General features: G+C 36.8%; 1 protein-coding gene across 1 annotated transcript in view; it reads right to left on the bottom strand.

Annotated features, from left to right (window-relative positions):
* NOVA1 (NOVA alternative splicing regulator 1) overlaps positions 1 to 27,598 on the bottom strand; it is a 205,990-nt gene that overhangs the window by 174,837 nt on the left and 3,555 nt on the right. The window lies entirely within an intron of this gene.

Here is a 27,598-nt window from a genome sequence, read left to right as displayed (position 1 = left end):
TGTCATTTTTGTGCAGGTGTTAACAGTATGCTCAATGAATGTATTTTCAAGTAAAATATTTAAATCCTTGAGTTTGTCCTCTAGGTCTGTCTTAATTAAAAGACAATTTTTGTATTTTGCTGTGCATTAATTGTTCTTGGTCAGTTAGCTAGGGCTAAGAAACAGGAGTTTTGCACCTTTCACTACTGAAAAGCCCAGCAGACAGTCTCATCCAGTTATACATCATGGTAAGTCTAGCATACACAGACATTGCTGAATATTTTATCAAAAGGAAAGAATGAGAGCAGGAAAAAAAAAAAAAAAAAAAAGATGAAAGAAGGCAAGAAACTACTGCAAGACCCCTTACTTTTCACTACTAATTTAATTTTTTATTTTAGCATTGCCTCTATAACCCCGTGTAAAAATCATACTACAGGATAAGTATTTGACTACTATTTAAAACAGTGTTCCTTAACCTTTGAAACCACCAAATACCACATAATATTTTTGTGCTGAAAACCTGTGAAAATTTTCTTCAAAACATTTTTTGTCATACCAACAAAAACAAAACAGCAACATATACAGCAAAACCAAAATGAACTATTTTAACCAGGTATCATGACAATGGAGTAGTAACATTGTATCTGTTTTTACTAACAGAAAATATATACTGTCAGTGTAAGTTTTAGACTCTCACTGCACATCTGCAATTTGTCCACAGAACAGCAGTGTTCCACGGAACATAGTTTAAGAAACACTGATTTAAAATATCTTCCAATTTAAACGTCTAAATTCAGAACTGTCTCTTTCCAGTTAACATTTCCATTTTTGAGGTTTACAGTATGGTTTGACATGTTCATGCAGGTAGCATCTTTTTTTTATTCTTTTACACAAGCACATGCATTTTCAATGCATCTTGCAAGAGCAGTTGGCCACAAAGTCTTCATGCATGTCATACTATTTAAAAGCATTCTTCTGCAATGCTTTTGCCTTTACCTAGTGGTCTAAAAGATTTGAGAGATGACAAAGCCACTAGCAATATAAACATATTCCCCCTAGAAACAGATTTTTTCTAAGCATGATATATTTAAAATACCTAGCTAACTTGTTCTAAGCTATTCATACTTATTAATTTACAGCTACATTTGAGCTTCCCTTAAAAATGTTCTGCAGCCGTATATTCATGTCCTACTTTTATATGTCTTTGCTGATTGACTGCATTGGCCCTTAGGGAGCCTCTTCGTACACAACACACCAAATTCAACTCCACTATATTGCTTCACCAGCTTCAATAACGTTGGGACTGCTTACCTCCAGGTTGAATATAACCCACTTAAAAAAAGCATACATCTAACAGACTTCATAAGAAAGAGCTGGTGTTATTTTACTTCTAAGAATTGAAACACTGGGTGTTTTCTTTCATCACTTATGTAAATCTTCCTTTTCCTACCACATCTACTATAAAATTTAAAAATGCTAAATGCAAATTGTGTCATTTTTGCTTCCAAATATAAATATGAATTCACTTAAGAAGCATTTGAGGACACCATGCTTGGTAGTGGTGATCCTTCCTCCCTCCCTCCCACCTCCCCCAGCAGTCAAGTTTAGCCTGGGTATGCCAACAAATTGTATTAGTCTCATTTTGATTGATTCTTCTCTTAGCCAGCAGTGCAGGCAATAATGCTGCCTTTTTTTTTTTTTTTTTTTTTTTTTTTTAGGGGAGGGGGAAGAGTTTGGATCTTAATACTATTGTCCATATTACAAATGTACAGTCTGTGCCTCTACAAAGATCCCAAAAGATATTTCTGGGTATTTTATTCTCTTTTCCCACCATGTCTTAGGGTAGCATTCCACTAAGTTCTATTCATTATTGTTCCCTCTCACAGTAAGCAATTTTTGCTCTCCTACAGGTTAGCTGAGATTTGAACATGAATCAAAGCAGGCTATCTGCTTGAAGCATTCCATAGTTGAAGGAATTTATTTACCTGTCATCCAAAGGTCTGCATCTGGATTTGCACGTGACAGTGTTAAAATGTTTCCCTTCTCCACTCAGCTCGATCTCTTCAGACCTCTTCCATGAATCCAGCCCGTTCATATGACCGCCCAACAACCATAACTTCTAAACTGAATTAAGACTCAGGTGTACATGTAGCTAAAATCTAAAAACACAAAAAAGCTACATCTAACTTCATACCTGTTTGGTAACGCTAACAAACAGGGTACATATCAGTCCTCTTATTCAAATGTGCTATATTACAAATAGTTTTCAAACAGCTACCGGACAGCCTCTTTCCCCAGTAGCTGCCACACCTGTAAACTTGTAAACCTAAACTACTTGTCCTCCCTCACTTGGTATGATTAGTCATGGTTGAATAGCAGGGAAATTAATGGAGAGTCCCCCATTTTAGAGAGCCCTTCTCCAAATGATCTAACAGAATGAATCTGGCGACCTGTAGCGTATGCTGCAAGTCTTCTCTTCTCTCATGAATCTACCTAAGCATAGCAAAGTTATTACATTTTAGGAGCTATTTGTGAAATAATCTGGTTTTTTTTTTTAAACAAACAGTCTATTAAGTAAACCAAATACTTTCAAAAAAGTAGGATGCACAAAATAAATAAGATTATCAATTGTTTAAGAACCCTAAAAACAGAGAGCATAATGCAGGAGAGATTTTGAACCTCTAAGTTTGCCTTTTTTTTGTTTGTTTGAACTGGGATACTTTATTGTAGTTTTAATCAGTTGCATATTTCATTTTATACTTGGATGGCCTTCAAGAATGAGACTAGATTCTGACTGAGAAAAAGCCTATGCTTCCTGTACAAAAACTATTCAGAGCTACTTGTAAAGATTAGATTTTAATTGTTTAGTTAACAGACCACAGTAGCTGGTCAATACAAGTCAAAATTAATGTTATGTATGTAAATAAGTGCAGTAATATTTACAGTGGTAGGTATAACTAAGCATCTCAGCAGTAATTGCAAATGCATTAGGGAAAGTAATTTTCTACCTTTCTTCCACCTGAAGACACCTAAGACTATTCAAAGAGAGGCATAGGATCCCTTTGCAGATCTCAGATATAGTTGACAGACCACCATAGGTCTGTGGACCACAGGTTGACTTTCTTCTAATGCACTTTCACTTGAGCATCACTTAATACCAGGAGGAATGTAAAAGACAACACCTAAAACTACTCAACTTCAGTACAAACCAATGCAGGACAATTTTCCTGCATATATGCATCAGAAGACCACAGTGCTTCATTTGGTTTTGTACCAGTATCAGTGACAAATAATGTGCACATTTTTGGAAAGTGTCAATCTCAGGTGCAGCATCCCCATACAACTTTTTGGGAAGATCAGCATAAAAGCAAAATGGCCATTTAAAAAGAACACTAAATTTGAACTTAGGAGGTCAATATTGTTTAGCACATTGCCAACGCTTCCACTGTTTACTGGGCTCTCAGAAAACTTTTAGCAGTAAATCAGAGCTAAATACCACCACAGAACACAAAGAGCCAGGACTGGTGGGTGCAAACCTTTATGGAACTATGGGAACCTTGGTCGCATCCATTCTGAGTGGTTGTCCAGCCAACTAAAATCATGCCAGATTAAGGATGTTGCCAGACAAGAGTGTTCCAGATAAGAGAGGTTCACCCTGTAGTAGGTTTTCTCCAAATACCAAGTGACATTGTAGGCCAGTAGATTTCATCTTTAATTCTGAATTTCTGTTAGTAAGTAATTAACCTATGAATTTTTAAGTCCAAATGATCACCTTTCATTGTAGGTAAGCCACAATATTTACCTGGAAAAGTTAATATTTGCATATGCAATTTGAGAATATAAATTGCAAACAAGAACAGTAAGTAGAGGCAAGCAAAATCTTATACTTCAAAGCACTAGCTGCTCACCATGTAAAGCAGTACAAATTTTATATTTGCACAGCATGGTACAAGTGGCTCTTTCATGCAAGGGGAGACTTGAGGCAATTGACGTTATGGGGTTAATTCCAGTTCAGACCATGCCAAAGTGACCAAGAAAAACAAACAAATGGGTGGATCAAAGCCCAGAGCGAGTAAAAAGATACTGCTCTTGAATAGCAAGTTTGGAAAAATGTTAATGTTGAAGAAAAATTAGACACCTCTTACAACAAACTTATTTAAAGGCTGCTCTTCTATTCCCTCCAACTTCCTTGAAACTATTTTGCAGGTGTGAATACAGCTACAAAATTCAATTAGGTTTATGTTTCACAAATATTTTCTATTTTGAGTGTGATAGTAAGGTGTTTTTAATTCAATGGGGAACATGTGTCAGTCATAAACCGAAGTCATCACTACAGTAATTTGTTTTCTTAATTGTGGAATAAATACTATAACCAATTACCATAAAAAGTGAAAGAACATCTTTATCACATTAGCATGACAACTTTTTTATTCATTATTATAAATCCCTTTTTACTTTGAGGAAAAAAAACATTGTGATTCCATTTTTGCGTGACTCAGTCCTCAAATCACAATGTATAAGGGAAAAAAAAACCAGTTCCTTTTATTTTAATTCTCAAATCAAAAAAGAAGTTTTGCACTTTTCAATATATTATCTAAAAATACAAAGCTGTCCAAATAGCACCATGTAGTAAAACAAGGAAGTACAGCTACCTCTGAAAAGGAACAGAGGCACTGGTAGCTATGATCAAAAATTAGGTTTATTTATTAAATGCTAACTAACTGACCTGTGTGTGAAGGTCTTTATGAAATTTTAAACTCACCATAAATCCTTACTTTATTATTTTAAATGTGAAATACATTTTGTGATCATTTACATGGCTGACCAGCTTCACATTCAGTTAACTTTGTAGCAACCTTCCTTCTGCCAAAATAACTGCAATGGATTCTTGGGAGTGAGGTTAATTTTAATATGAATTTACATACAGGAGTCTTATCCCATCTGAAAAAGAGACATGTCTATAAGGGCCATCTTCTGATTCTTTTGGTCCATTACTGGAACACTCTGGGCTCCAAATAAAATCAGACTAAAGCTACTTAAATCCTACAAAAGAGCAATACCCCCTCCACACTCACTCTCCAAAAATATGCTAAGTTTTTGGTGAAAAGCATGAAGTATTCAAGTACAGTTTCAGACCACTAGCTACAGATAAAAAAACAATGACTAATTGAACACATGCAGTCAGATTAAAATATTCAACTGTGTTTGTCTGTACACAAAACTAAAACTGTGTCTAAAAGTGCGCCTACACTAGTCGGCTACTTTGAAGTAGCTGGCATGTCAAAATACCACGCGTCACATCTACACGCGCCGTGTGCTATTTAGACACTGAAATCGAAGTTAGGCGGTGAGACGTCGAAATCGCTATTCCCATCCAAATATGGGAATAGCGCCCTACTTTGATGTTCAACATCAAAGTAGGGCATGCGTAGACGATCCGCATCCTGCTACTTCAAAACAGCGGGGTCCTCCATGGCAGCCATCAGCTGAGGGGTTGAGACACACTCTGTCCAGCCCCTGCGGGGCTCTGTGGTCACCCCGTGCAGCAGCCCTTAGCCCAGGGCTTCTGGCTGCTGCTGCTGCAGCTGGGGGTCCATGCTGCATGCACAGGGTCTGCAACCAGTTGTCAGCTCTGTGGATCTTGTGCTGTGCAAGGCAAGTGTGTCTGGGAGGGGCCCTTTAAGAGAGCGGCTTGGGGCTTTGCTGGCCCCTTATTTCGACGGGGAGTGCTTGTGTGTGTGGACGCTCCACATTTCCTTCCAGGGCGGCTCCTTTCAATGTTCCCCCGTCACTACTTTGACGTTGAACATCGATGGCACCAGCCCTGGAGGACATAGACGATACATGTCGAAGTAGCCAATTTCAATGTCCTTACTTCGAAATAGGCTACTTTGACGTAGTGTGCTAGTGTAGAAGTAGCCTAAGTGTTCAGCAACCAAAGGAATGTGTCAGTTCAGTTATATCCAATGCCGAAACATTTAGGGTGCATCTACACTAGGGACGAACTTCAAAGTTACGTGCTACTTCGTAGGAGCCTGTAGAGAGTCTATGCGTTTTCCCTTACTTTGAAGTTAACTTTGAAGTAAGGGAGCCCCACTTTGAGGTCCCTGTCCCTACTCCATTCCTGGGAAGGGAGTAGTGCCCTACTTCAAAAGTTTAACTTCAAAATCGGGTGCATGTAGATGCTCAACTTCAAAGTCTATTATGTCGAAGTTGTACTTTGAAGTAAGCAACTTCAAAGTTATTTTTGTAGTGCAGACACAGCCTAAGTCTCCAAGAGGGAGGGAGAGCTTCATTATGCCCCGAATTATGAAGATATAAATATTCGTTCATTTCATTTATATAAAATCACAGAACCACCCAGTGATCACCAGACAGCTGCAACAATTCAGTCAAAAACCCTAGCCTGGGCACACCTAGATATAATCCCCTGGGCAAGGAATAGGAGAAAGTGGCATATAGCAAGCATACACATGAGAACCCTCAGCCATCTACTTCAGGCAGCTTTATAGACCCTTTCTACCCTTCAAGGACCAACACCAAAGCACGTACAGCATACCAATGAATTGCACGCAGGACAAAATAACAGACGTAGATACAAAAAATCATCCCAATAAAGACAAAACAGAAAACAGAACAAAAAGATACCAGAAAACGAGGAATCTAACACAATACTAGACATCTATATATTTTAAGATATCACACAATACAGTTTTTAGGGGGAAGTTGATAGCAACTCCAGTATTTAGACAGACTTACAATTACGAAAGATTCTTGCAATATTTTTTCCTCCAGATTATCTAACAGAGTGATATCAGACTGAGGCTTGCAAGCTGCATGTAGCTCTAACATGTCTCCTTCTGCTCTTTGGTGAATATATTAAAACATTACGATTTAATTATCAAGTAAACTAAGTTATTAATCAATCACATTTTTACTATGCTGTTAACCAGTTGTAGTTGATAAAATATAAGTCTCACAGCAAAATAGCTAAACTAAATATTTTCCCAACATACTACTTTAATATGAACATACAGTATTACTGTAAATGAAACAATGAACTCATATTCTTGTGGTTCTTTTTGTGTAATGTCGATTGCTAATTTGGCTTCTGAAGCATTGAAATCCAAGTATCACTGGGCTAACACTTCAGCTCTCTGCAGTAGGCCAGGCTCCTCCTACAACTAGCCTTCTTGGGAGGGGGGCACCCCACACAGGGCAAGAATTCCCTCTGCTCTTTCAGAGATGTGATCTGAGCTTCCACTGATATCGGTGGACTATTTCCATTTCAGAACCACCACCTACCACTGCTGCCAGATTTTTTACATATGCATATGATAGATCTTTAATTACCTAAACATACTGTTCTTTCTGTAGGACCTCTGCTCTCTATTCAGTGCACAGCTAGACACACAAGGTGGCATAATTAAAGCTCTGACAGTGGTAAATATGGACTGTTCTAATTTTCAGTGACAGTCTTTATAGTTTAACTCTTTGAAGGTACTTTTATTGCATGTGAGAAATATGTTCAGATTTATATTTAATAAATCAATAGAAAGTACTATATATACGCACACAGTATTATCAAGCTAGCAGTACGGTAGAACTTAACATTTTGCATATTGTGACTGATTTCTCACCCAGAGGTGTCCCGTTAATATTCAGTTTTCAAATTAAAGTTTCCTGTCCAGTGCACAAGACAAAACTTAGACGCTAAGAATGGAGCACCGTGAGAGAGTCAGGTAGGAAGAAAAACAGCAGTAGGACACAGTGCAAATCAAGACGACAATCTAAAAATTTCTTCCTGAGGACCTGCAGAAGTAGAACACAAGGTATGTCTAAATAAAGGTATTTTGGGGGAGAAAGAACAGAAAAAATGACAGCGACTCCGTCTGAATAGTATAGGTAAGCATTATGTAATCGGGATGCCCTAATGTTTTGGGAATTTCTCCTTAGCACCAATATCTCACTATAACCAGAATTAATTCATAGATGTTGTTGGCAGCCACTCATCTGCAGTGTGAGACAGACAGTTACCTGGATGTTCGGAGTCACTTAACAATACTCTCTTGAAATCATGCTTCTTCAACTGAGGGGCTGGCCACCCTGGAGAAGTTTTGTTTGCCTGGCTTATTGTGGATGGGATTAATTTACCTTGGAGATAATGGTAGTCTCATCTGTTATGAACAGAGAAGAAATATCCACAAAATGGATGGATTCCAGGATTTATAATCCTTCTAGAAGGGATTATAAATCCTTGAATAATACCTTGAAAGGTGTAGCATTGTTTTTGGACTTCTCATATTAATAACATCACCTTATCCAGCCTTAACTCCAAGTAACTTTCTGCTAAAATGCTTGATTGCAGCCAGACCGAGCTTAGCTTTAATAACCACTTTCCATTAGAAAGACCCATTTTGTTCCTGAAGAAACAGGTATTATCTGTAATTGATCTGGCAGAGAATCCTAATGTTGATAGAATCTTATGCTTAGATGCTCCTCCATCTAGAGGCTTTTTATTCTTTTTTGAAAAGCTATCCATCAGTATACTTGTCCAGCTCGGAACAAATCTGGCAAACTGACAGAACTGGTAAGACCCTTAGAGCTGCACCCACCGTTATGCAGCTTATTTACCACTTACCTCTTTTTACAGTCGTTGGGACAGAACACCCTGTTCCAGAAGGAGAGGGGTTCCTTTTATGAGCCATGAAACTGCATCCACCTTCAGAAGAACAGAAATGGCCACTTTACTCTGATGTATATGATAATATGTGAACCTGTTCCTAATTGTTCTGTTTTCTACCTGTTAATACAACACCTAGCACAGTAACATTGCAATCCCAAACTTGGATTTGTCTCACTTCCCCTTTTGTCTTCCTCATCCAGATTCCTTCACGGAAGTGTCAGTCCTCTCTTAAAATGAGTCTCCTCCTCTGTAAGTGTCTTATGAATTGACCCTGTCTTCAGGAAATAGAAGCACCATCTGCCATATCTCTTGTGTCTGGAATTTTTTCTTCTTTCGGGTGGGGCAGTACTTGAGAGTCACTAGATCGTTTGTATAGGAAAACAGCTGTTTGGAACCTTTTAATTCATTAAAATATTTCTGGAATAACCCCGACTTTGGATGTGATCCTAGAGTAATTTAGGTGGGAGACTGTAAAGGAATCCATTGAAAAATTATTTAGGCTTCTCTGATTTGTGCACATGGACATTTTTTCCCCATCCTATACTCATCCCTATGCAAAATGGGAGAGCAGTTTTCTAGCTGACTATAAGAGACTGCAGGACGCAGACCCAAAATTTTAAAATATCATCTTTTTTGAACATTTTGGATATTTTTTAAATATATGAAGGATTACACTGAAAAAAAAAACAAATTAAGAATCCTCCATGCCATCTTGGAACACTTGGTTAATATAAGATTGGAGGGGGGTTCTTGACATTAAATATAATGCACAAGCTTTTTTGCAGCTACAAATTCTTCAGATCTACCATTTAAAAATATGAAAATCTGTTTCGAAAGTTGTAAGAAGATGCAACTAAGAGCCTATGTAACATATTCAGCCTGCAATTGCATTTTTAACCAGTGAAAGTATAGGGTTTGAAAAGGGTCTGTCATCATTAACTGTTAGTGCACCAGAGGGAGTCTGTACAATAAAAGTATCAGCCTTGAACTATAAAATTACTAATCCCAGTAATACACTACATTAAACATGCCATTTAAGTGCTATGCCAACTTAAACTACCACATATGGCATATCTCTCTCATTATCACAGTTTGTGTTTTCATAGGCAGAGCTGCTCTAGTTTTTAAACATGTCAAAAATCCCCATTCTATCAGAAAACATGATAGGACTATGAAACAGATTTTAGGCAGAAAATGCCACCCTCCACAAAAGCTCTAGGTCAATGTTGCATTTTTAATATGCAACAGATGAAGTCAGAGGTGCCAATAAACTAGTTTAAATGTCAAAATAAACCTTAACCTTTTCCTATCTTGCCGGCTTGTTGGGGAATGAGGGGTATAGACAAGCAACACTTTTGGATTTTTAATAGTAAAAACAAGCTTTCAAGCACAAAATTATTTCAGTACTAAGAACTCAAGATACCAAAAACAATTCAGCTTTTTAAAATATTTCCAAACATGTTCAAAGACTATGTCTTCCAGTTGAAACAAGTTATTTTAACAGAAAAAAGTTCTTACTGAGTCAGTCAAATAAGTGATTTCAGTTTTACATTACTGTGTAAAAGAACATTATATAGTCGCACTTGTGCAGTTGCAGAAAAGACAGACTTCACTTGTGTTCATTCCTCTTTTGCAATTTGACCTCACTCCACACAATTGCTATTAGAGATTCATTCATTCTAAATGCAGTTCAATACAAATGATGAACTGAATATTTTATTTTGGGTTCCCCAGCTGGCGGTCAGTGCCACTTCAGCTGCTCAGTGCTCTTTCTTTTTGTTTTTGGTTGGTTGGTTTTTTGGTTTGTTTTAGGGTTTTGTTTTCTTATTTTTTAAATGTTTCTTTGTCTAAGTACTCAAAGGGCTCTCACTTAGAACACTAAATGGTTTTGGTCCTCGTTTTAATGTGTAAGTAATGCTGGGTATCCTTATAAAACACAATTTGTTTCTATACACAGCTTAAATTGACCGACATTTTAATAATAACTTTAATAAAAGTCTTCACTATGCTGAACAGATTTTTATTTTAATAGTGAATTCAGAATAATGATTAGTATACCAAACTGAACATTAAAATAAACTATATTTTCTATCAGGTCAGAATGCATTGAAATTATGAGCTGATCCAGCTCTCAAAATTAATGGCAATTTTCTCACTGTACCTCAATAAAAGCAGGATCAGACCTGGACAATCCATAAGTCTAGAAATATAGCCTATCCAGTAGAAGCAGTAAAAATAAAACATATTTCAGTTTACTTAAGGTAATGACCATAAGCTATTTTATAAAAGTATATCAAGTCCTTGATTCTGCAAACAACTGACTTCAACAGAACTGCTCCCATGTGTAACATTAAGAGTTTACATAAATGTTTGCAGGAAGAGGGACCAAAAAGGGCAAGATTCCTTACAGAACTTTTAGAAAAATAATCCTAGATTAAGAGACACTTACTTTCAAAAATATTCAGATTTGTGTGCAATTGCTTAACTTAGCATTCAGTCATACAACTATGATACTTGAAATGTATTATAAAAGCCTTTTAGCTTATAAGTCTGACAGAATTTTGCGTATAACCCTCTCTTTTCTTTCCCTGCATATTTAACTGACTGGTTCCTTGCTGAAAAAGTCCACATAAATATTAGGGGCTTTCTATTTAAAATTAAATTTTAAAAAGTTAAATTACTTACCCTGTGCTTTTTAGTCAGGATATAAAATCCCATTTAATTGGTAAACTGGTAGGTTTAATGGTTAACCAGTTAATGAGATGGCTGGGGAGGCTATTCCAGCCTCAGTGCCCCCTTCTCTCTCTGCAAAAAAATGTGCCAAGAACTGGGGCTGCTCCAGTCCAGCACGAGCATCCCTCGCCACAGCACTGCCACAAGGGCACTCCAGAGCAGCCAGAACAACCCTAGCCTCCAGCACACCAGAGGCAGGGATGTTCCAGCAAGGCAGAGTAACTCCAGTCTCCAGCATGCTGCCAACAGGTAGTGCTCCAGCCTGGCTAGAGCAACCTCTGTCTGCGGCAGGGGGCTGCTCTACTCCACTTGGGCTGGAGCCGCATGTCCAGCCACCTGCTTCCCTGAGTGCTGTGGATGGGGACTTCTCCAGCAGGATTGGAGCGCGCCTGCCCAAAGCTAACCCATGGCTGGGGCTGGAGCAACCCCTGACCATGGTGGGTAGGAGGGCGGTTAACCATTAACATCCCTACTTTTAGCTAGTCTATGGAAAACCTTACTGAAGAAAGCTTTTGTGAAAGGAGGGTTAAGTAAACCAAAACTGACCTAAAATAGCCCCTTTAAGAAAGATCTTTTAATAAAAGCATATTTTGTATATTTTTGTATTAGGAAAATTTGTTTTAGAAATTACAAAATAATCACAAAAGTTAAAAATATACAACTATTTCAGAGGGAGAAAGAAAGAAAAAGTAATTCTTCACTCAGGCTTTGAAAGCCACCCATGTGAGCTGAATAGCACTAAAAGGAGTAAGCAACAACCGAAAATTGCTTGCTAGGTATTGTTATATATGGTACATGCTATCTATTGTTTTTGCTTCTAACAGGAGAAATGACCTTTTACATATTAACTAAATATTAGGTCTTAATTTAAGAACTATTGTAATGCACACCTTTAGCAGATTTATGACAACAACCTACAGAAATTTCCCATACTTGTTGAAAAAACAGAATGGAATCAGAATATTGATACTTAACATTAAAAAGGTCGTACAGCAGTCATTTAAAAAAAGGGTGGGGGAAACCCAAAGGAAGCAGAGCAGCACATGAATTGGACACACATTTCTTGAGGAGGGCCTATTAATAGGGATACTCTATGATAGTGGTTTTCAACCAACCAGTGTGCCTCAGCAAACCAGTGTGCCATGAGGATTATCAAAGTGTACCACAGAAACTTCATCAATTTTCCCTTGAGTGCTTGAGCTTCCAGCTGACTTGGACATCAGTTCCCCCCAGAGCTTCTACAAAAAGCTGAGGGGAAGAGAAATTAACTAACCCTACACCAACTGGGGGCTCAAGCAGCAAGGCTGCCTGATTCCCAGCTGGCGTGGGGTTGGTCAATTTCCCCTTGCAGAGGCTTTAGGGCAGAGGGAAACTGACCTACCCTGGATCCCATGACAAGGTGTCTCCACCGTCTCTAACACTAGTAAACATAAGGTCAACATGACATTTATAAACTATCCATTCAATGAGAAAAGGCAGGTGTGGCCTGGAACTGTTTGTCTCATTGAAGTGTGCCAGATTACTGAAAAGGCTGGGGACCACTTTCTATGTTCTATGAAAGAAGATGATAAAACATGGGTCAGTTCAGATGAGAAACAATGAAGTGGAAAATAATTTAAACACACCAGGAAATGGCAGAAAAATAATGAGAAAGTTTTAAAATGCTTATACACAAAACAGCAGAAGTCTAAATAATAAGATGCGTAAACTAGAGTGCCTCATAATAAAAGAGAATATTGACATAGTAGGTATCACAGAAACTTGGTGGCGTGAGGAAAATGAATGGGATACAGTCAGACCAAGGTACAAAATACCTTGGAAGGACAAAACAGGTCAACTTGGTGGGGGGAAGTGAAAGAAAGATGTTGAAAATGAAAGACAATTTGAAAGAAAATATAGTCAAATTAAGTAAAAACCTTAAATGAATCAAAATGTTCAATAAGATCTCTACGGATAGTAATGCCATGCTCTAATAATAATATAATATTACTGACCACCTGATCAGGATAGTGATTGTGAGTATGAAATGCTAAGGGAGATTAGAGAGGCTATCAAAATAAACTCAGTAAAAATGGGAGATTTCAACTATCCCCATACTGACTGGATACATGTCACCTCAGGACAGGATGCAGATATAAAATACCTTGATGCCTTAAATGACTGCTTCTTGGAGCAGGTAGTTCTGGAACCCACAAGGGGAGAAGCAATTCTTAATTTAGTTTTAAGTGGAATGCAAGATCTGGATGAAAAGGTAAATACAACTGCATCGCTTGGAAGTAGTGACCACAGTGTAATAAAATTTAACATCCCCATGTCGGGGAAAGCATCTCACCAGCCCAAAATGGTGGCATTTAATTTCAGAAAGGGGAACTACACAAAAATGAGGCAGTTAGTTAAACAGAGATTAAAAGGTACAATGCCTAAAGTAAAATTCCTGCAAGTTGCATGGAAAATTTTGAAGACACCATAATAGAGGCCCAACTTAAATGTATACCCCAAAATAAGCAACAAAGTAAGAGCACTAAAAACTACCACCATGGCTTAACAACTAGGTAAAAGCAGCAATGAGAGATAAAAAGGCATTGTTTATAAAGTGGAAGTTAAAGCCCAGTGAGGAAAATAGAAAGGGGCATAAACTCTGTCCAGTCAAGTGTAAAAACATAGTAAGAAGAACCAAGAGGGAGTTTGAAGAACAGCTAGCCAAAAACTCAAAAAGTAATAGCAAAATATTTGTAAGTACATCAGAAGCAGGAAGTTTGCTAAATCCCCAGCGAGGCCACTGGATGATCAAGATGCTAAGGGAGAATGTAAAGACAATAAGGCCATTGCAGAGAGATTAAATGCATTCTTTGCTTCCATCTTCATGACTGAGGATGTTAGGGAGATTCCTAAAAGTGAACCACTCTTTTTAGGTAACAACTTAGGAATTGTGCAAGATTGAGATGTCATAGAGGAGGTTTCTGAACAAATTGATAAACTTAATAGTAACAAGTCACTGGGACCAGAAGGCATTCACCAAGAGTTCTGAAAGAACTCAATGTGAAATTGCAGAATTACTAACTGTGGTTTGTAATTTATCCTTTAAATCAGCTTCTGTACCTAATGACTGGAAGATAGCTCATGTAATGTCAGTATTTTAAAAGGGATCTAGAGGTGATCCTGGCCATTAGACACTGGTAAGTACTGGGAAAATTGTTTGACACTATAGCAGAAAAACAAAAGTCAGACAAATACACAAATACAATTTCTTGGGGAAAAGTTAACAAGGTTCCTGTAAAGTGAAATCAAATTCATCTATTCAAATTCTTTGAGGCAGTCAGTAAGTATATAGACAAGGGGGATCTAGTGGATGTAGTGTACTTAGATTTCCAGAAACCCTTTGACAAGGTCCCTTAGAATTGGCTCTTTAATAAAATAAGCTGTCATGGGATAATAGGGAAGGTATCACCATGGACTGAAAAATCAGTTAAAAGAGGAAGCATAGGGTAGGAATAAATGATAATCTTTCAAAATGGAGAGAGATAACTAGTGGTGTCCCCCAATGGTTGGTACTGGGACCAATCTTAAATCAACTTATTTGTAAATGATCCAGAAAAAGGGGGCATATAGTAAGGTGGGAAAATGTGCTGATTATATGAAACTGCTGAAAATCAATAACAAAGATTGAAGAGCTTATAAAAGACCTCACAACACTAAGTGACTGGGCAACAAAATGGCAAATGAATTTTAAAGTTGATAAATATAAAGTAATGCACATTGGAAAAAATAATCCCAACTATACATACAAAATGATGGGAACTAAGTTAACTACAACAAATCAAGAGATCTTGGAGTCACTATGGGACAGCTCTCCGAAAACATACACTCAATGTGCAGCAGCAGTCAAAAAAGCAAACAGAACGCGAGGAATAATTAAAAAGGAATAGATAATAAAACAGAATAATCTATTGCCTCCATATAAATCCATGATTTGCTTGCATCTTGAATACTGCATACAGATGTGGTCACTTCATGCCAAAAAAAGCCATAATGGCATTGGAAAAGTTTCAGGAAAGGGCAACAAAAATTAGGGGTTTGGAATGACCCTACAAAGAAAGATTTAAAAGACTGGGACTTTTCAGGTTAGAAAAGAGGACACTAAGGGGGGATATGATAGAAGTCCACAAAACTATGACAGGTATGGAAAAAGCATAGAAAGAAAAGTTATTTATTTGATCCTGTAACATAAGAGTTAGGCGTCACCAAATGAATTTAATTGGAAGCATTTTTAAAATGAACAAAAATGAAGTTTTTTCTTCATTCAGCACAGTGTAGGCCTGTGGAACTCCTTTAAAAGGGATGTTGTGAAGAACAGATCTTTAACAGGGTTCAAAACAGAGCTTGATATATTCTTGGAGGTTAGGTCCACTAATGGCTATTAGCCAGGATGGGTAGGAATGGTGCACCTAGCCTCTGTCAGATGCTGGAAATGGATGACAGAAGAGGAATCACTGTTCTGTTCACTCCCTCTGGAACATCTGGCATTAGCCTCTGGTGGAAGACAGGATACTGGGCTAGATGGAACTTTGGTTTGATCTAGTATGGCCGTTATTACGTTCTAAGCTCCCCCAGAACTGTATCCAGTACTCTGATTCTGACATATAGAGTAGGAGTTAAGTGTTAGATAAGGTCTTTCATCAGGCCTGCTTCAGAGGATTTTAAGAAACACCTGGCTTCATCAAACATAGGCCTCAGAGCCCAACCTCCACAGAGAACTTCAAAGCACTGCCTATGTAGCCACTTTGAAAGCAGGTGCTTGACACCTGCTTACCCTAATCTATTAAACTGGTCTGAATGGATCGCTGTTATGAACTATGTAGACATACCCTACTAGGCCAATCACTTCCAAAATAATCAGCTGCAGCAAAACCAGGAATTACTCCTCCCAAAACTGGAAAACCAAATTCTCTACTCAGTTGGAGCAGAGGATGAAAGAGAGGTGATAATCCCCTTATAATGCAGCATTTAACAGCTATCTGGTCAAAAAGGGATTTACCAAGTGAAAACTGTTGCACTCTAAAGAGATTAGCACAATGGAACCTGATTATAGCAAAGTAGAACTTTTCTTATGATCAGTAAAGCTGCAAACAAATTACTGAAATGTGCTCAAGTACTTCAGTCTTACACCATATACTTCAATGGAGCTATGTACTCATTAATCTGAAACTTCCTATTTTATCATCTATAAACACAATTGTGTGAAAGCAGACTACAAGAATTAACATATGAAATGGAATTGTAAGTGGCTAGCTCCTGGTTTACCCATGAGCTAAATTTTAATTGACTATAGATAAAGTCACTGTTATTCCTCTCTCACAATTAACAATCCAATATGGCGTTTCCTCTTTATGCCATACTCCCTCTGCAGCACTGTTTCCTAAACATTTTCCACACAAGGGTTTGCTGCCTTCCTAAACCGATGTCACAGACTAGTTGTTCAGAAACATTACAGTGTGTAGTTAACACAAAATTTATATTAGCTACCAAACCTCACTAATACACCCATATAAACTCTCTCTCAGCATTAAACAGCAATCACCAGTTTGCTCTAACATTATTCCTATACCCCAAGAACAAATAAGTACATATACAACTACTGAACAAGTGGGGGGGAAAAAAAAAAAAAAAAAACAAACACTCATGATTGTTTCACATATATGGAATTAAGAAAAGAAGGGCTTCTTTTTAGGTAAAATCTGACATCTGTAATTTATTAGTTTACAGTAACCATAGTTTTCTACCTGTGTTGACCACATACATGCTAATTTTTAGGAGTCAGTTTTACTTTGCATTCTAAGAACAAGCATCCATTAACATACTAACAACAGAATTTTATAGGTATGGCCTATAATTAACTAGCTATTAATTACCTAGCCTAGTCTCCTACATCAGGGTCAGCACTTCCCAACACGGGTGCCAAGAGTGGCACATGAGCCAATTTTCCATTAGCACATGAATCAGGAGCTCAGCCCCACATCTCTCCCAGGCAGCCAGGAGCTTGCTAAAACCCATGCTGCTTTTGGGTTAACAAAAGACCAGCTAATGCTTCCAACCACCACAAACACTAAAGCTTTGCATCTTTTATTAATGACATTGTTATAAGGAGGACTACTAGTGACTTTAAAAATTATTACCAGCACTCAAATTGTACATAAAAGTCAAACGTCAATGCTCTGTCTTGGAAAGGTTGCAGACCGCCATCCTACAGAATACTAATAACTAAAGTCACCTAGCAATTCCCATATGACATCCCCAGTTTCTGGTTGGCCCAACATCTCTTTGGAAAACATTCATTTGTTATTTAAAGATCAAGTGACAGAGAATTCACCACACCCCTCGGTCAACTGTTCTAATAGTTAAAAATGTGCAATAAGCATCCAGGTCACCACTGTACATTGAGGTCAAAAAGACAAATCCTAAAAATTAGTGATTTTCAGACAGCCATTACAAAGGTACTAAAAGAATGTGCTTATGATGCTCTCCACAATACAACACTATCAGCAGAGGTTTACACAAACTGAACTAAAAAGTCAGCTTACTTGAGAAGCCAAAAAGTAGTTATTCTAGTCTACAGTAATGTACAGACAATCTTCTTAAACGAACAAGAGCAAGTAAAGCAAAACAACGAAGGTCCCAGAATTGAGTTTGTGGATGGGGAGGGCAGGGAGGAAACAACATACAAAGGCCTCAACTGCCTCCATTTTTGCAGACTGAACTTTGTGTCCACAAATAACTGCAGGATAAGGTGCTACCATTACACGTTCATCTCATCTATCAGGCCCTCAAATCAGAAGCCCTACCACCAGCACCCAAAATTAATTGTATGAACAAAACTGAAATCTGCTGTCCTACATCACAATCTAAATGTTTCCAATAATAAAAGATGCCCATCCATTTTACGGGACAATAGAGAAACAAAAGTGACAGTCTCCAACATATGTAGTCAACTAAGACCTTGGCCAAAACGAAGCTAATTAGATAGGGAGTATATCTTTCTTCCATTACTCATCTTCTCAAGATTAGACTACTATAATGCATATCCCCTGCGTATAGACTATGAGAAAGCCCGTCACTAAAGCTAGTGAAGAAATACTAGACAGACACTTGCACTGTTCCAAATCTAAAGAAAAGTTGATATGCTTGAGGAAATACAGAAGTTTGGCATTTTTGACTGATTTTGAAATCTCTATTTCAAGTATACCTCATTTTTAAGAGTTTCCAAATATTCATATTGTACTGGCTTAGCAATAATGTGTGTCTATATTTAAGTTGCCTAATGCTTTTCATTTAAAAAGATTCATGCACCTGTTTTTGGAATCACCAATATTTCTGCTATTTGCAACATATCATGAAACTCAGCAAAGAGAAAGCCAGAGAGGTAGTGGTGGTTTTTATTTATTTATTTAAATTCTATGAAATTCCATTCAGTTAAAAATTGACATTTTCTTTCCCTTGCATTCCTTTGGAAAGTGTTGGCAGCATGCCTGAATAACAGACCATGAACTTGCTGCCATCAGAGAAACAGCTGCTACAACCACATATTGTCGTGGAAAGGCATGGGACCTTCCAGTGCATCTGTAGGCAAAGGGTGGAGAAGAAAGTTACAACAGGCAGTATGCCTTGCTATTCAAATGGCAGAAGTCTGTGCTGTAATTTCAGCATTCAAACTTTGTTAATGATGTCTGCTACAAAATTTTAGTTTCAATTTTAAAAAGGTAAGAAATTATGTAAAAATAATGGAAGAAAAGTGTTTCAAGTCATGCACTCACTCAGAACATACCAGACTTATGGTTGCCTACATAACCTTACCTCTCCCCTCCCCCCATACATTTATGTATATGACAGAGGTTCTCAAATTGGAGCCAATATTTTTTCCTTTCCCCCCACCTTTTCCCCCTCAAACAGAGGTGGGGATTCGGTGTGTAAAGTTTTAGTAATGGAAAAAATCAAAAACAAAAACCAACCTTATTGTGCACATTCAAAGCTGGTTAGCCAAAGCCTAGCGGCTGATGGCTGGATCCCCCGCTCTGTACACCGTCTTCTGTCAAGAGCAGCACCAAAGTACTTCAGGTGGTATGACATTGCTACCCTTATCACTGTGCTGCTGCTAGTGCTGCCTTGAGACTTGGGTGTCCGGCCAGCACTTTATGCTGTCCTGACATCTATCTCCAAATGCAGACTGGAGAACGGCAAGGCACCCATGGGGAGCTGTAAATTACTGGGGGCAAGAAAAAAAAAAAAAAAAAAAGAGCGGGAGGGAAATCAAATAAGTTCGAAAACCACTGCATCATGACAGCGTGATCATGTGTTCACATCCTGTCTCCAGCACCCACCCTTGACAGAGACCTGATTCGTTCAAGTCGTAGGCTGGTCACATAAAGGGAAAAAAATTATGGTAGAATGAGCAACCATCAGACTGGCATTTTCTAACTTTCTAGTTAAGTTCACATCCTATGTAATTATACATAAACAAATGCAGCTTGTCATTGATCTTTAACACTATCTTACCAAATATCTGCAAATCAGAGTTAAAGTTATATTGATGAGGTAATAGGAAGGAAACTTCCAGCTCAGCTTCACCTTATTTTCTAACCTGAGGACTCCACTCTCCCAACACTACCAATACAAAATCTTTCAAAACAACTAGTCGCTAGTGTGCAATTTTTACTTAGTATTTTTCAAGATCACTGGGGGTGAACACTATGCCTCTTGAGACAAGCTGAATATGTGCCTCTCTAATGGAAGGTAGGAAGGCAATTCTGAATTTTAAAAGCTATCTGTCAGAGGAATCACAGGTGCACTAAATGTCACTGGACAAGGCACAAAAAGAATACTTTTCAATGGGAACAAAGACAGAGGGATTGTGTTTGTGTTAATTTAAAGAGTGACAATATGAGGATTCCAACTGGTGAAAATCAGCGGCCATGAATATAATTTTAGTTCTGCACAAAAAAGTGATCTTACCTGAGTAATTCTCAAAAAATGTCAAAACACTGATTGTGTTTTTCATCTGATCCTGTCAATGCTGAGATGACAGGCCCTGCAGGATGCAGTAACATATCAATGATAGAAAACAGATGTTTAGTCTTTCCACAATGAAAATCTATATGACCAGACAAATTTTCATCCTACTATCAGTCTTCCCTATAACCAAAATTTGCTTTTAAACAGGACAGTGAATATTCACATTTGTGGACCATTTCTTTTCCTCCCTTGGAGCAATCTGAACAACCCTTTCCAAATCCTCATGTCTGAGGATTCAATATTTGTATTTTCAGAGTGCTAACGAGACAATTAACTCATTTCTTGACTCTCAGAAGTGGTGCTTTTGGTCACCTAGCCTCAAAACTTTTACCTGAGTCAAGATTCTTTATAGATGAAATACTTCATTTAATTCATTTTAAAAAGCCAATATAACTTGAAAATGAATATTGAAAAGAAAAAAAGTTCTCGTCCTCAATAATCTTCCAGCTGGAGAGACTCCAATATCAGTCACAAAATATTGCCCTTAAATGACCATTAACACAATTTCCAAAGGAATTTTGTTTAAAAAAATATCCTTAGCAAGAACACCCAGTATCACATTATTCTCAATATAAAAATATAGCCACATTTAATTATGGAAAATGTTAAGAGAACAGCAAGTTAATTCAATAGCAGATATTGAATTTAGATGACTGATAAGATATTTCCTGTTTGCTATTCAAAAGTGGTAATACCAAAAGTAAATATTTAAAATACAAGGTAGTCTGAAAAAATTTTTTTTCTTTAAATGAACAAACACAACAGCAATCTGAGCAGTCTTTATAAACTTCTGAACAACAACAATTTGAAATTAGGATGCATCAGGTTTGCAAGATGAGTGTTCACTGTGTAAACAGAAAACCAAACAAAAATAATGGAAAGGAGTAAAGCCTTATTAACCCATGACCTGACACTGAAAGGTCTCTCAGCTTGACACTATTTAGATATTTCTGTACAAAACAAAACAAAACAAAAAAAAAAAGCAGTCCTGAGCTTTCAGGGGAGAGACCTACTTCTTCAGATCTTCTGTGCCACAAAAGCTCATCGCCTAATAAATTATTTTGTTAGTCCTTAAAATGCGACAGGACTGCTTTTTTATTGTGTTACAATACAAACTAACATGGATACCTCACTGTAGATATTGTAGTTAGTGTACCAGAAAGCACACACAAGGACTTGATATAATTTCCACACGGCTGTGCCACAGAGGTAAAAAGGAAGCTGTTATGCTTTGGAAAGTAACACTAAAAATCTGAAATCACAAACGTTTATTCAGACAGCAAATTATGAAATTTTAGTTTCATGTATTTAAAAATAGGTCAAGGAAATGCTGTACATAAATCAGAATGAAACGAGTAAAATCATGCATTTAACACAAGCCACTGCATAGATGTTTTTCAGAAGATTAGGAAGAAATTTTATGTATCCTTATAAACTGATAAAAGTACAGTAGAAATTTGAATTTAATTTTCCATTAAATATTTAGCTATGACTACTTTTAATTCGCATATTTTACTGTCTCCCAACCTATTTGTCTGGACAATATGCTATTTCATTTATACACAACGGTATTTTTATCCTGGCTAAAAGAATATTTTTTAAATCCTCTAAACTGGCAATCTATTAAAAAAAGTCATAGTTATGTTTATTACTTCACAGAAAAAGGTTTTCCCATTCACCAAGCCTATTAAATTACAGGTTTAAACAACAGTATGTCAACACTGTACACTAGTATCTAGAGAATCCGACACTGCAACCAAAAAGGCCCACCTAAAAAACAATCATCAATAAGGAACACTTGAAAAAGCGGTCTATTTCTGGTATGTATTGCGTTTTATACCATGACACTGCAGCCTCAGAGGGTCAGATTAATTAAGATCAACAGCAGCTGCAGTGCAACGTGAGAAGCACACTACTGTAGTTCCCACCAATCCAGCCCAATTACCTGCAGCATTCCAGCACTGGACAACTGACAACCCCTACTCTCTTTACCAAGTCATCTTCTCCCACTGGTCTGCTGATAAATGTTAAAAACAAGCTAACCTCTTTTTGAGAAAGGCTGCAAAGCGGAGTGCACCTGCTGCAAGCTGCAATGATGAGTCCCAGAGAGATGTTTGTCAGTCAGATCTCTGCAGATGTTTAACTTTATACTAAATCAGAATCCAAAGATGCAAATGAGAAGGCTATCAGGCAAAAACACTCCTCCCAATACACCATATAAATGTTATTTCTAAACGTTAGAGTCTAACAAACTTAAAGATGATTGTTTTTGTTTACTAGACACTGAAAATATGTGAGATTAAATTTTGTAGTTAACTGAGAATACTGATGTCCACAACATTAATATTAGTGAAGGATCAAGACCACTAAGGTGTTATTTCCATTATCTCAATTTATGAAATAGCATGTTTGTCACATTACGCATGTTGAGGGGGAAAGACTCTTCTAACACAACTGAACTGTAATTTGGAGAGTCATTTTTAAATATATATTTGATCTCCAAAACTTCATAATGTAATCCATCGATTAGTACCCTGATCCTGCCTCTACAATCACTGAAATGCTGTGTGTCAGTTTTATACTGTGCGCAAAAAGGAAGACTGGAGAAAATTGTTTAGATTGTCTACTTTTTACAACATTACTTTGTTTTTCTGAATGGACTTCTTCCTAAAATTCTGCCTTGCCCAACAATGGGGGTTCAAAACACAGGTTTCTGCATCTATTCAATTTACACACAACCTGAGTCTATGAAAAATAACTTGCATATTGTCATTAGAAATCCTTTAATCTACTTTTAAACTATAAAGCATTCTCTGATAGAGGAGTTCTGTCACATAATAAACAAGAATAAAGTTGGAAGCTGTTTTCATTTCCCTATGACGATCTTTGTTATATTCACTATTCGGCTACCTTTATTTCACATAACATAAGTATTCACATAAGTATTGTTGTTGAGAGGCAGCTAGTCCTTTCAATACAGTACAAAGACATCTACATAATAGTAACTTGTTCTCAATTTTTCCTGTAACTGAGTAATAAAATAAGAAGTTCACCAAAATCCTATTCAGCCAATACAGAAAACTCTGTTCTTAGAAAAACATTGGATACGTAACACCTTTAGAACATGAAATCTTTGGAATCATCCTCTTCCAAATGAAGGGAAATTAGTAAACAATGCATTTGCAAGGATGATAGATGTACAACTCTCTCTAAATCATAGTGAGTGCATGCAATTTCCTTTTAATGTAAAATATTGAGGACCTTTCAATTAGGAAGCTAACTTTTCTTTAAAAATTCTGTGTCAGTAACCAGGCAACTGACAGCTGTCCTATTGAGAATTCTACCTCTGAACAGCTGGCAATCAACCCATGGCTTTTCACAAGTAGAAACATAAAAACTAGACCAAGTCTGTAAATCTACACAGCAGAAAATGTTCTGTCCCATAAACCCTTACTCAAATGAGCAGTCCTTACATATGCAACGCTATTGTTGTAAACAGGATTACTCACGCAAGTAAGAGCTTGCAATATAGCTCAGCCGTAGGTGTTTTTTTTTTTTTTAACTAAGTCCTTAATTTCTTGTTGATGGTTCAGAAATCTATTATAAAAAAATTCTCAAATATCAGAGAATAAAAAACAAGATACATATAATTTACATCAGTCCCCAAAAATTCTGCAACAAACTGAATTATGTTTTCCCATAACTCTCTTCTCTAGGTCTTAAGAAATAACATCACCTCCTCCTTTTGAATTTTAACACTAAGATAGCCAAAGTAAACTGTGTGCTGTTTTATTTTTTGAAGGACTCAGATGTGTTTTTCCAATGGGAACCTACTAGTAGTTTCTATGCTAAACATATGTAATAAAGGAAGTGTAATAAGGGGGGAAAGCATAGCTGAAATATGCTTGATGCAGTATGCCTTCACCCTGCCTACCAGTGTACTGTGACTCATGAAACTAGATGTATTTAATTTAAACGTTCAGTAAAGTTTAGTATTACACACTCAAATGACTAAACATTTTAAGAGTCAACACAATACTTTTCATAGGACAGTTACACCAAAGATAGTTGTGAAATCATCTAAATAATGCATTTAAAAAAAAAAAATCTCATTTTCACATGCAAGATGAATGCCTAAGGCAAGCCACTTAGTAAATACAAAACAGTTTAACACCACACAAAATATGGTTTGTATACTTTGCCTTTTGTTAGGTGTACATTTTGATCGTAGGAAAGGCAGTCTTCCACATTAAATGTTTCATATCAAGTTTGAAGACCACCTAGTTAGAATGCTGTTTTTCATGAAATAAAAATCAACTGTCAACAATAAAAATTATCCCCATTTCATCTATACTCTGCTATATTTTGCTTATCGTATCACAGCATACCTGGGAAACCATCAACCTCATTCAAATTCACCCAAACTCTAAGCTTCTTAAGCTAGGAAAGATCCCGTTGCAAGAAACCAAAGTGATTTATATAATTTTGCATAAGAGTAAAGACATGCGCTTACAATGGTTACGAAAACATGAAGGAGCAGATATAGCCTAGAGTTGTTTTCAAGTCAGTGTTCTTTATATTTCTGAAAAATAGAGCACTGGATAAAAAACAGTGAGCACAAAGAGAAGGTATCACCTTTGGGTTTCTCTTTTAACACTATGCAAAATTTAAGTCCACACAAAACTCCTAGGCCTCTTGAAGCACTTTCTTTAAACAGTTTTACATCATTAATAATTAGCATAATGAAAATACAAGTATTTCAAATTTTGGATTAGAAGCCACTTGCCAGAAACAGAATTGGAATCTGGTAACAGAAAATATAACTCCCATACTTTTTAAAATAGCATACACTTAAATCATTAAACTTCAGATCCACTAGTCTAGGAAGTCAATATGAATAGAAAAGATTCATCACTAGTAATGTTTTCTAAAAAGATGACCAGAAAATAAAGTTGTATAGCAACAGAAATAGGATTTACAAAAAAGCTTGATGATCTGGTAATTAAAAAAAAATACCCATGAACTGCTTCTTACATTGCTGAGAAAAAAATCTTTCATAAAAAAAAGTATGTTTAGAGATACCTGCTTCTTCTCAACTTCTGAGAATCACTCTCAATTCTAAAGTTACAGTAAATAGTTTTCTGAAGCACAAAAATAAAAAAATAAATCAACAGACTTACTTGGTATATTGAATATCTCTACCATAAGAAGCCATTAGATCAAACAGTGAAAAACTCGTAACTAATATACCAAATGCTTCTCCCTTCCAAATCAACTACACAGGTAAAGGTTACACTGAACTTTCTCTTTCAGTTAGTCCTCTCCTTACCACTAAAATTTAAGCTAAACAACAAGCTCACAAATATATACACCCAAATAGGTTTTCAGGTAACTGCATAATTGTACTAAAAATTCCTCAGAACAGCTCTCAATGTTGGACTAATATTAACATTTTTAGGGGTTTTATCCTTCACGTAAGAGGGGCTGGAAGAAACCCAAAATGTCGTCAGCTTGGAGAATGCCAGGACCTCAGAAAATTCCACAGGCTCATGGACAAAAGCAAACAGAAACACTAACAAGAGCCAGCTACAAGACAATCCATTCTTCTCATCTGTCCATGCTGTAGCAAGTAATAGTCCATCTTAAATTATATAAATTATTAATTTGCTAAATGACTTACACTGTGGTTGCATACATCAGAAACTGCATAGTGTCCAAACTGTCATTAGCCCTACATTTAGTAAAATTAAATTGTACCAAGACTTCTCTTGTCCTGGCATTACCTTCAGCGAGAATCTGTTTACGTCACAGAAACATTAGACAATTTTTTATTCATCTCATTCTGGCTTGCCTAATTTTTAATTTTCAAAAAGGACTCTCCTGCTGATACTGCTGTGTCTGCACAATTTTCAGAAAAAAGAAGTATGTAATTCTGATTCAGTAAGAATCAAAAAAAAAATAACCACGTTAGAGTACTGAACAAAAAGATATAATCTTAGGTGCATTCTTTCCAATTCATTGTAAATAAGCTATAGTCAAATAAGGCATATTATTACTTAATATTTGGAATACCCTTCATAAACACCAGTTTCCTGTAACATACTTGCATATCCCACCTCAAATATATAGTACAAAGAATCTATTTCTTTTTCATCTATTGACAGTGAATTACCATTGCGGCATTGTTTCCCAAATTACATTTAGTTCCTCAGTCAGGCTATTTTGAACACTTTTATGTCTCCATAGATTGTTGACAATCCTGCACTGTTTTTTTCACCTCAATACATCTTCCAGAATACAAGAATCATGCTACCAAAACTTTTGTAAGGCCAAACAGTAAGGGCAAAACAAAGTTTCTGAAAGACAATGAATAGCAATTATGGAACTATTTCATTCTATAGTAAGCCTAAACTTGTCCTTTTAATTGTTAGTAGATTAGAATACGATAAATTGCATCCATGGGGGGCGGGGGGGAATACCAGGTGCATTTTCAATTTCCATATCAAAATGACAATTTCAAAATAATTACAATCTTTTCATGGCGCATAAACAATCCTCTTCTGCTTGACAGTGAAACAGACTGGACAGGAAACTGAAATACTCCAAAATGCTCATGCTCTGCTTACACTCGTGCCAGCTGTCTTTGCTGTTTTAGAAAATTCAGTCATCTTGCTGAATGAGCTCACCAAATGCAAAACAGCCTTATCTTCTCCACAAAAAAAACAAATTATATCTAGTTACCTCAACACTGAATTACCAGCTACAGTTCAAAGTGGCAAAACCAGAAAACTAGAAAAGTTATAGATAGGTTTGTAGTAAATGAATAGCAGTCAAAAAAAAATTAGATGGATTTCAACTTAGACGAGAAGTCCACTTAGTAGACACAAGCGTTAATCTTTAGAAAGAAGATCAAATTCTGCATGGAGCCACGGAAATATTTTGCAGAATTTCAAAATAATGCAGATTACATACAACCTGCTATTTACAACATTTTGATCAACCATGAGAAAAGGTTGTAATAAAAACAGTCCCTCTGTATATAAATATCAAAAGCTTTGTTTGTATAAATACAATATGCACAAAACACACCTATTTCCTTATTCATCCAAAGTATTATGCTTCCTTGCATAACAAAAT

This window comes from Carettochelys insculpta, chromosome 6 (assembly GCF_033958435.1).
Source record: "Carettochelys insculpta isolate YL-2023 chromosome 6, ASM3395843v1, whole genome shotgun sequence".
NCBI classification, from domain to species: Eukaryota; Metazoa; Chordata; order Testudines; family Carettochelyidae; genus Carettochelys; species Carettochelys insculpta.
The sequence above is the reverse complement of the archived record's forward strand: the minus strand, read 5'-3'. Positions and strand labels throughout refer to the sequence as shown.